Source organism: Vombatus ursinus, unplaced genomic scaffold (assembly GCF_900497805.2).
Source record: "Vombatus ursinus unplaced genomic scaffold, bare-nosed wombat genome assembly UNPS02014807.1, whole genome shotgun sequence".
Lineage (NCBI taxonomy): Eukaryota > Metazoa > Chordata > Mammalia > Diprotodontia > Vombatidae > Vombatus > Vombatus ursinus.
Window position 1 is genome coordinate 43,247,337 of NW_020954585.1, and position 8,919 is coordinate 43,256,255.

Below are 8,919 nucleotides of genomic sequence, written 5' to 3' on the forward strand. Positions count from 1 at the left end.
ACTAGAATTATGACAATCTGCCTTGCTAAATATTTCTGGTCTCAGGGGGATGAGTCTGGTTCAGAGCAAAAGCCAGTTCCTGGTCAAAAGCCTTTACCTTCCATTAACTCTTTCCAATCAAATGCTGATTACACAAAAAACTATCATGAATAGTGGAAAAACTCATCTATCCAAGCAAACAGCAAGCATAAATCAGAGAGGTTATACAGATTAGAATATACCAGAAAATACACAAGAGTGACTGAGCTCTTTAAATGAGATTGAGATGAGATCTCAGCTCAATCAGGAAAAAGGACCCAATCTCACCCACAGAAAAATTGTGTCTCTGAAGTCTTTAGGGAGGTAAGCTGGAAATCAGGGGATGAGTTGAGGATTTGGCTGCCTCTACATGTCTGCAGTTTTCAAAGTCTTTATCTAAGTGTCTGTTCTCAAAATCTGTGATGTATTCCAAAAATCTCTTTCATCAATTTTACCCTTAAGCAGATACTTAGCATCATATCACACTCTGCATTCTCTCCATCAAGAGAGATGTAAGGGGTCTGACCAGGAGTGTGGCACACATTGTACTTCAGCAAGGAGAGGCTGTGAGCCAGGGAAGAAGGAGGTTCCAGATCCACACCATGGCGTTTCAGCAGGGACAGGTGCCAACTGAGCTTTGTTGCCCACTACCTAGTTCCAGGTCACAGATCAAGGGCAGGCTGAAAAGATGCTATGTGCCCAGAGGTGGCATTCTGGGGTAGGAGGAGGTGTAAGGTTCCAGTCTGTGTACTTGAGGAGACGTTTCTGATACAAGCAGCAAGACATTGTAGTTTTGTCTCCTGTGCATGCAGCAGCACACTTAATGCCCCAGGCTTGGGTGAAAGCCCAGATACATGGATAAGTAAAATTCCTGAGCTATATGCCTTGTGGAGAGAAGAGGATTTCCCCCCAGGTCTCTTGCAGTTGATAGACCAATAAGGAACTAAAATCACAAAAAGGAGGAAGTGAAGACCTGTAATTTGTTCTCCACTATTATTGTTATTTAGACAATAATGATTGAATGGGAAAGGGGTCACCTTCTAGCAGCCCCAAAATTCTTGCTGGGTGGAGTCCAAATCACAGAGTGGCTTGTCTGAGAAAGCCTCTATAGGACCCTTTGGGATAGCTCAGGATTCACCAGAATATTGCCCTATTGGCAACTTAGAAGTCACTTCCCTTCTGAGGGGAATTTAAACCACAGGGTGACACTAAATCAAAAGAACTTTAGGACTCTTGTAGAAACGTGAGACCCCCTGGAGAGGGAGAATTGTGTTGACTGCTTATGGGCTACTGAGAGAATTTTATGTATATTCTGCACATTGGCTCATTCAAGTTCTTTGCATCTTCTGCATGGGGAAATAAAGGCTGACCTGTACACAACAGCTTTTGTTAGTTCGAATACTCAGGCCAGGATCTGGGGACTTTGGCCCCACATTTGTAGAAACCTCGTGTAGCACCTGCCTAGGTAGGTGGTTCCTTCCTTCACATTTCTCTGGTCTTGTCTGGGACTCTGTATCCGAGATCAAAACCAGAGTGGGGGGGGGGGGAAGCAGCCACATGTCATAAATAGTTGCTCAAATGAGATGCTTTAAAGGACAGACTGCAACATATGGCTAGTAGCTGCTAGAAGTGGTAGGATGGAGTCAGGCAGGAGCCCTAAGTGACAGCCAGACCCGACTGCCATACAACACACAATGAAGTATGACTTTGCATATTAGTGAACTCCATATCCCCCTCTCATGCATCCTTGAGGGCAGAGATAGGACTGCCTGGAATCCTGGAGAGGTGACAGAGATTTACCTTAGTGAAGCTATTGGAGAAACAGGGATTGTGTGCTTGAAGTGGAAGTTGGTGAGTTCTGGGTCACTGGGAGCCAGAATTTGAATGTCAATTGGCCAGGAACCATAAGTTACAATTCACAAGAGTCAGATAAGCGCTGCCAAACATGCTAAAGAACAGATCATCATTTTCCCCCTATCTGTGATGGTAACCTGGGGGATAGAGGAGTGTTGGTGCAAATGAATGATATTTCTCCTTTGCCAATAGCTTCCAGGTGATGTCATTCCTTTGAGAGGATCTCAGCTCTCTTTGGAAGAGAAAATGTGTGAACTCAGTCATTAATGGGACAGTAAATGCTAAGCATGCAGATGGATGACCCTTTTACCCAAAGAGCCTGAGAAGTCATTTGTAAATCTCTATTCTATTCCATTGTTTATTTCTTGCAGTTAGTGTACATAAAATATAATGTATGTTTTCCTTTTGGATAACACAAAGTTGGGCTAAATCTTAATGGGAAAATGAGAAAGATTTCCCCAGAGTTCTATGTCAGGGTGAAGTACAAGCCAAGCTGTGTGATATTTATGAAACATCATATGCAAATGATCTTTTATGAACATCATATGCAAATAAGCCTTTAATGTTTAAAGATCCTAGATCATGCCTAGAGGAACCTGGGTCAAAGTTGCAGGGATGGTAGTGGAGCATTTGCTGCAATTTCTATCCTAAACAAGTGCAACAAACTCTTCCTCTCCTATTCTTAGTGATATAATGAAATCTCATCTCTTTAGAGAATTCATACTGATCAATATACATGAAATAAACATCACTTTCACACTATTCAGGAACTACACACAAACAATATTTGGAAAATTTCCTAAACTCTTGGAGAAAAAACAGTCAAAAGATTGACCTTTTGGAGTTAACTCTCCCAAATCATACCTGATTCATTCAAGCTTAGGAGTATGGAGCAAAAGATTACATCTCTGAGATTCATGTGGGTTAAGGTGGTTTTACTTACTGGGTAACCTTCAATCTATCCTCCTGCCCAGTGCCAAATCCCTTTTTAGAGGTAATCAGGGCCTAAACTAAGATGGTGGCAATGTCAATGGAGAGGAAGGGACAGATATAGCAGATTCTGGCAAAGTAGAATTGACAACTTATTGAACCCAGCAATAAGGGAGTCAATGGTGATCATTTCAAACCTGAGTGATGGGAAAGATGATGGTACTATCAATAAAGAAGGAAGTTTGAAAAAAGAGGCAAATTTGGGGAGGTGGAAGAGGAGTTTAGGTTTGAGTATATTGAACTTGAGGTGTTAGCAGAATATACAAGTGGAGATAGCTATCCAGAGGGCAGTATGGAAATGGAGGACTAGAATACAGGGAGAGAGATTGGAGCTAAAGGTAGATTTAGGAAATATATGCATTGAGGTGATAACTGAAGCCATGGGAATGGCTTCAATGTGAAAGGACAAGAGATGAGAAAAGGGATAATGACAGATCCTTGAGGGATATACACTGAGAAAGCAGAAGGGAGAAGATAAATCACTGAAAAAGACCAAAGAGGAGTAGTTATATAGGGAGAGAACCATAAAAGAGCAGTATTATGAAAGTCAAAATAGTAGAGTATGTCAATGAGTGAGAGGCCAACTGTCAAATACTGCAAAAAGGTCAAGAAGTAGAAAGAATGAGACAAATTCATTGGACTGGTGACTAGGTCATGAGTGCCCTGGCAGAAAGCATTTTGTGTAGAATGCTAAGGATGGAAGCCAGATTCTAGGGGTTGAGGAGTCATTAGGAAGTGAGAAAATGGAGCCATCAAACATGGACTACTCTTTTTGGAAGTTTAGCCATGAAGGGGAGGAGGGAAATATATTGATTTACAGTAAATAAGTTTGACAAATTGATAGTAGATTTTTGTTAAGGGACAGCAGGGTATCAGGATCTTTAGGGTTTCAGACATGCAGATTCATGTCATGTTCAGGCAAGCAGTCCAGGCTTACTCAACAAACAAGAAAGCTCTGATGTGCTGTCCTAATTTACCCCATACTAAGGCAAATCGTCCAGCTACAAAAAGAATCAAGTAATGTAAGACTACTCCAAAGAAGTACGGTTCTCAGAAAAGGGGTTTGGCACTGAGGAGGATAACTTAATCCCACATGAACCTCAGAGATGTAATCTTTTGCCCAGTGCCTCCCAAACTCACATGAACCGGGTCTGATTTGGAGGTTGACTCCAAAAGTTCAATCCATTGGCTCACTTCACTCTGCATTGGTACCCACAAGTCCTCCCAGGATTCTCTGAAGCCACTCCCTTCATCATTTCTTACAGAACAATAGTATTCCATCACATTTATATAATTTGTTCATTCATTCTGCAGTCAATGAGCACCAGGTCAGTTTCCAATTCTTAACCACCACAAAAAGGTACTATTTTTGTATATCTGTAATTTGCTTTTCTCGGTACTAATCCTTCCCATGACCTACCTTCCCTCTAATTCCCCTTTCCTCCTTCCTTTCCCTGTTTCCCTGTTGAGTGAAACGCACTTTTATAACCAGCTGGGTGTGTGTATATTCTTCCTTTGACTACTTCAGAAGAGTATGAGATTCAGGTGTCACCTACTCCTCCCACTCTGCTCCTAGTTTGTACAGACTTCTACTTGTGCACTTCGTTTTAAGTGAAATAACTGTCTCTAACCTAACCTAGACTCCCTTCTTCCCCCAGCCAATGTATTTCTTTTCTTCTTCCTTGCCATTCTTTTAAGATCATCAGTCAGTCAATAAACATTGACTAAGTGGTTACTATGTACCAGTTACTATGCTAAGAACTGGGGGTACAAAGAAAGGCAAAAGATCACCCCATCCTTTAAGGAGCTCACAATCTAATGGAGGAGACAACATGCAAATAGCTATGTACAAACAAGCTATATACAGGATAAATAGGAAATAATCAACAGAGGAAAGACACTACAATTAAGAGGGTTCAGGAAAGGTTACATAACAGAACCACTCCCAGTACTTTTGTCTAATCAGACTCCCCACTAGGACAACTAATGATGATAGGGTTCAAAAGGGACACGACTCTTTTTTCCATTAAAAAAAAAGGTAAGCAGTTTAACCTTTAGTCCCTTATGATCATTTATGTTTACCTTTTTATGTTTCTCTTATCTCTTGTGCTTAAACTTCAAAGATTCTATGCAGTTTTATTCTTTTCATCAGGAATACTTGGAAGTCCTCTATTTCATTAAAGTTCCATTTTTTCCACTCTAGGATTATACTCAGTTTTGTTGGGTAAGACATTCTTGGTTCTAAATCTAACTCTTTTGCTTTCTAGAATATTCTATTGCAAGTTCTCCACTTTATATTAGTTGTTACTCAAATTGTGTGTTATACTGACTGTGGCTTCTCAGTAATTGAATTCTTTCTTTCTGGCTGCTTGTGATATCTTTTCTTTGACCTAAGATTTTTGGCTATAATGTTCTAGGGTTTTTTTTCACTTGGTTTCTTTCAGGAGGTGACTGGTGGACTCCTCCTATTTCTACTTTGTCCTCTGGTTCTAAAAAGTCTAGGTAGCTTTTTTTTAATGATCTCTTGAAATATGATGTCTAGGCTTCTTTGGTCATGGTTTTTCAAGTAGTGCAATGATTCTAAAATGTTCTTTCCTTGATCTATTTTCCAAGTCAGCTTTTCTGTTATGAGATACTTCACACGTTCTATTTTTTTTTGTCTGACTTTCAGTATTTTTTGTTTCATGGACATCGGCTTCTATTTGCTCCGTTACAATTTTCTGGCAGTTTGTTGCTTAGGCAAGACTTTATACCTCTCATGCTGAGCTGTTAATTCTCTTTCCAATTCTTTTTCTCATTGATTTTGCTTCTTTTGCAATTTTTTCTAGTATTCTCATTTCATCTATAAAAACCTATTTAATTTTTATTTTATATCTTCCAGGAAGTCCAGTTGAATTTGTGCCCAACCTGTGTTTTTCTTTGAGGTACTGTTTGTAGATGTTTTGGTGCCATTCTCTTTTTCTGGGTGTGGGTCTTGAGTGTCCCTGTGTCACTATAGTAACTCCTTATGGAGGAACTGTTTGACCATTTTTTCAGCTTACTTCTTGATTTCAGACGAGGTTAGAGCCAGGCTCTGCACAAGTCTGGAGAGTAGGTCTGGGGTCAGTCCTGCTGCTTTCTTGGGGTGAGTGTTGTGTTATTCCAGAATTTCAGGGATAGTTCAGGCTAGTGACTTGCAAGCTTTCAGTGCTCCCAAAGTGGCCTAATCAATGTCCCTCAGGTCTGAGCTCTGCAAGTTGCCAACCTGAGTTTGGGTCTTTACAGCAGACCTGTGGGCTTGCCTCCTTTGGAGTTTCAGGAGACAGCTGCTGCTGGACTTGGCCACTAAGGCCAGCTGGAAAACTCTACTAGTAACAGAACAGATCCTTCTGGTTTGTGATTCCTGTCCTGTTATTATTCAGCAGACTGAAGACTGACAGTAAGGTGATGAGACCCCATTCCACTCCTGGGATCAGAGCCACACAGCTGTTTGCTTCTCAACTTGTTCCTTACTCAGGCCACAGCCCAAGCCCACAAATTCTCCTTACCCTGAGTACCAATGGTGGGCACAGGTACCTTCCTCAGTGTGTCTTGGATCTGTGACCCAGAACCGAGTTGTGGCAAAGCCACCAGTTGGCACCTGTTCCTGCACCCGGCACTAGGTCACAGTGCTCTGATGCATCCCTGGGAGCTGGAACACTCTGCACTGCAATTCCTGGCTAGACCACAATCCCATGATGGCAGACAGACCTGTCTGCCTCCCTACTCCAACCATTTTCTTTCAGCTGGGTGGGACAGTGTATAGAGTACAGGACCTGGAATCAGGGACACTCATCTTCCTAAGTTCAAATCTGGCTTCAAACACTTACTAGCTGCGTGACCCTGGGCAAGTCCTTTAACTCCGTTTGCCTCAGTTTCCTCATCTGTAGAATGAACCAGAAATGGCAAACCACTCCAGTATCTTTGCCAAGAAAACACCAAATGAGGTCACTAAGAGTCAGACATAACTTAAAAACCTTGTATCATCACATTTGTTCACGTCTTACCCCTCAACTAAAACATAAGCCCCTTGGAAGCAGATAATGTCAAGTTTTTCATCTCTGTATCTCTAGTGCTGGGCACAGTGGCTTATACACAGAACATGCTTAACAGATGTTTAACTTGTTGAATGCTGGACAGTTTATACTTCATTACCTCCAAGTTTCTTTCAAACTTAAGATATTGTGACCCTAGTATCATCATCATTTCCCCATCTGAGAGTATATAGGCATTTTTCAGTGGCCTGCTGGAGATGTTAATTCCTTTTAAAAAAGGAATGATGAAAGCATGGTGATTTGGTCATCAGGGCTACCGCAAACTTATAGCAAGGTGCAGGTCCATCACCTGCCATCACCTCCGCATCCAGCCTGGCCTTTGTGTTCTATTCAATTCAGCAAAACCTATGTAAGCATATAAGGCCAAATTTACTCGGCTGTTTTTATTGAGTTCTTTGGGGGGGGATGGCGGATGAGTAGCTATGAGTGCAGAGATGAGAATGCCTGGGTGAAGAGTGTTCTTCCCCTCAAAAATTTTTGGCTTGAAAATGTGAAACAAAAATGTATTTCTACCCCTACTCATAAAGACTACAAGTAAAAATTGGAAGCAACCTTGGAGATAATGTAATCTGATACCCCATTTTATGGATAAAGCTAAGGCTTAGATAAGCAGTGGATTGCCCAGGGTCACAATAAACCCTGGGTTAGACCAATAACTCATCAGGAATACCTTCAGAAAAACCTGGTGGTTCTTCTCTGGCCTTGGAGCCTCACCTAAATTTTGCTGACTTTAATAGAATGCAAATGGCCAGCCAAAGGGAGTAGAGAGTTCTTAAGTGATATGAGTTCCTGACTCATGGATCAATATTTTTGTCATAACATCCTGATGCTTCAAAACTAGGTGTGTACCCCCTATTTAATTGGTTTCATTTAGGGAAATGAATTTTAACACAAGGATAAGATAAACAAAATTGGGGAAAACTGAAAAAGTCCCCAAAGTACCCAGTCTATCTCCTACCCCCAATCCTGGTCATAATAGTCTCAAAAGTTTGTCCCCTATACACCACCCAGTTTGGGCCCCCTTTTCCTCCCACCTCCCACCCAGTCCCAGACATACAGTCAATGAGGAGGAAGATAAACTGCATTGTAACACTCCTTTTTTATATAAATATCCGCAAATATTACAGAGCCAACATCCCCCATTTACCCCATGGAGGAAGCCAACTGAATATCTTTGTTTTTTTTAACAAACCCACCACCTTAATAGTCTCTAAGGTGGCCCAGAACACAGGGGTACCTGCAACTCCCTGAGGCCAGGCTGGGGCTAGGGTTATTGTTAGGAAGAGTTCAGGAAGGCAGGTAGCTTCCGAGGACCTGCCTGCCTTGCTCTGCTCCGTCCCCTGTTCTTTGGTCTGTGGGACATGATGAATTCAGCCTCCCTGCCAGGGAATTCAGGGACTCTGAGGGGAGGAAGCAGCATAAAGGTAGACACCAAGTTCTGCCTTAGGACAGCAGGCCCCCAAGATTCTTGGGAATAGGAAAACTGACTCCTGGGGGATGCTTGGTCCAGGGCACCAGGACCTGCACATTGAGAGGGACAGAATTTCTGAGGCTTAAGAGTTCAGGCTATTGGAAGCCTGGGGATGACAAGAAACAAGATATAAGGCTGGAGGGAAGTGGCCTTGCCAGCCAATCAAAGAGGACTTTCCCCTTCCTCCTAGAATGGCAGGGTAAGATTAATTCAGAATATCCTGAACCAACTGAAGGACTCAGGGAGGTCATTCCCATGTTTGTCCCTCACCTAAATCACCAATTTCCTGAGGAAAATAAAGCCAAGTCCCTGGTACCTCCTGCTGGGTTCCCAACCCCAACTCCCCACCAGGCTTCCCCCTTTTCTTCCCATCTTTCCCCCCTCCCCCCAGACAGAGAGGCGAGAGGCTGGGAACAGAGCACCAGTCTGAGGATTTAATTAAACAAGGGAGGGGGGAAGAGGGGTTGGGCTGAGGGGGCACCCCTGTAAAAATGTACAAAACACCTGGGGGGG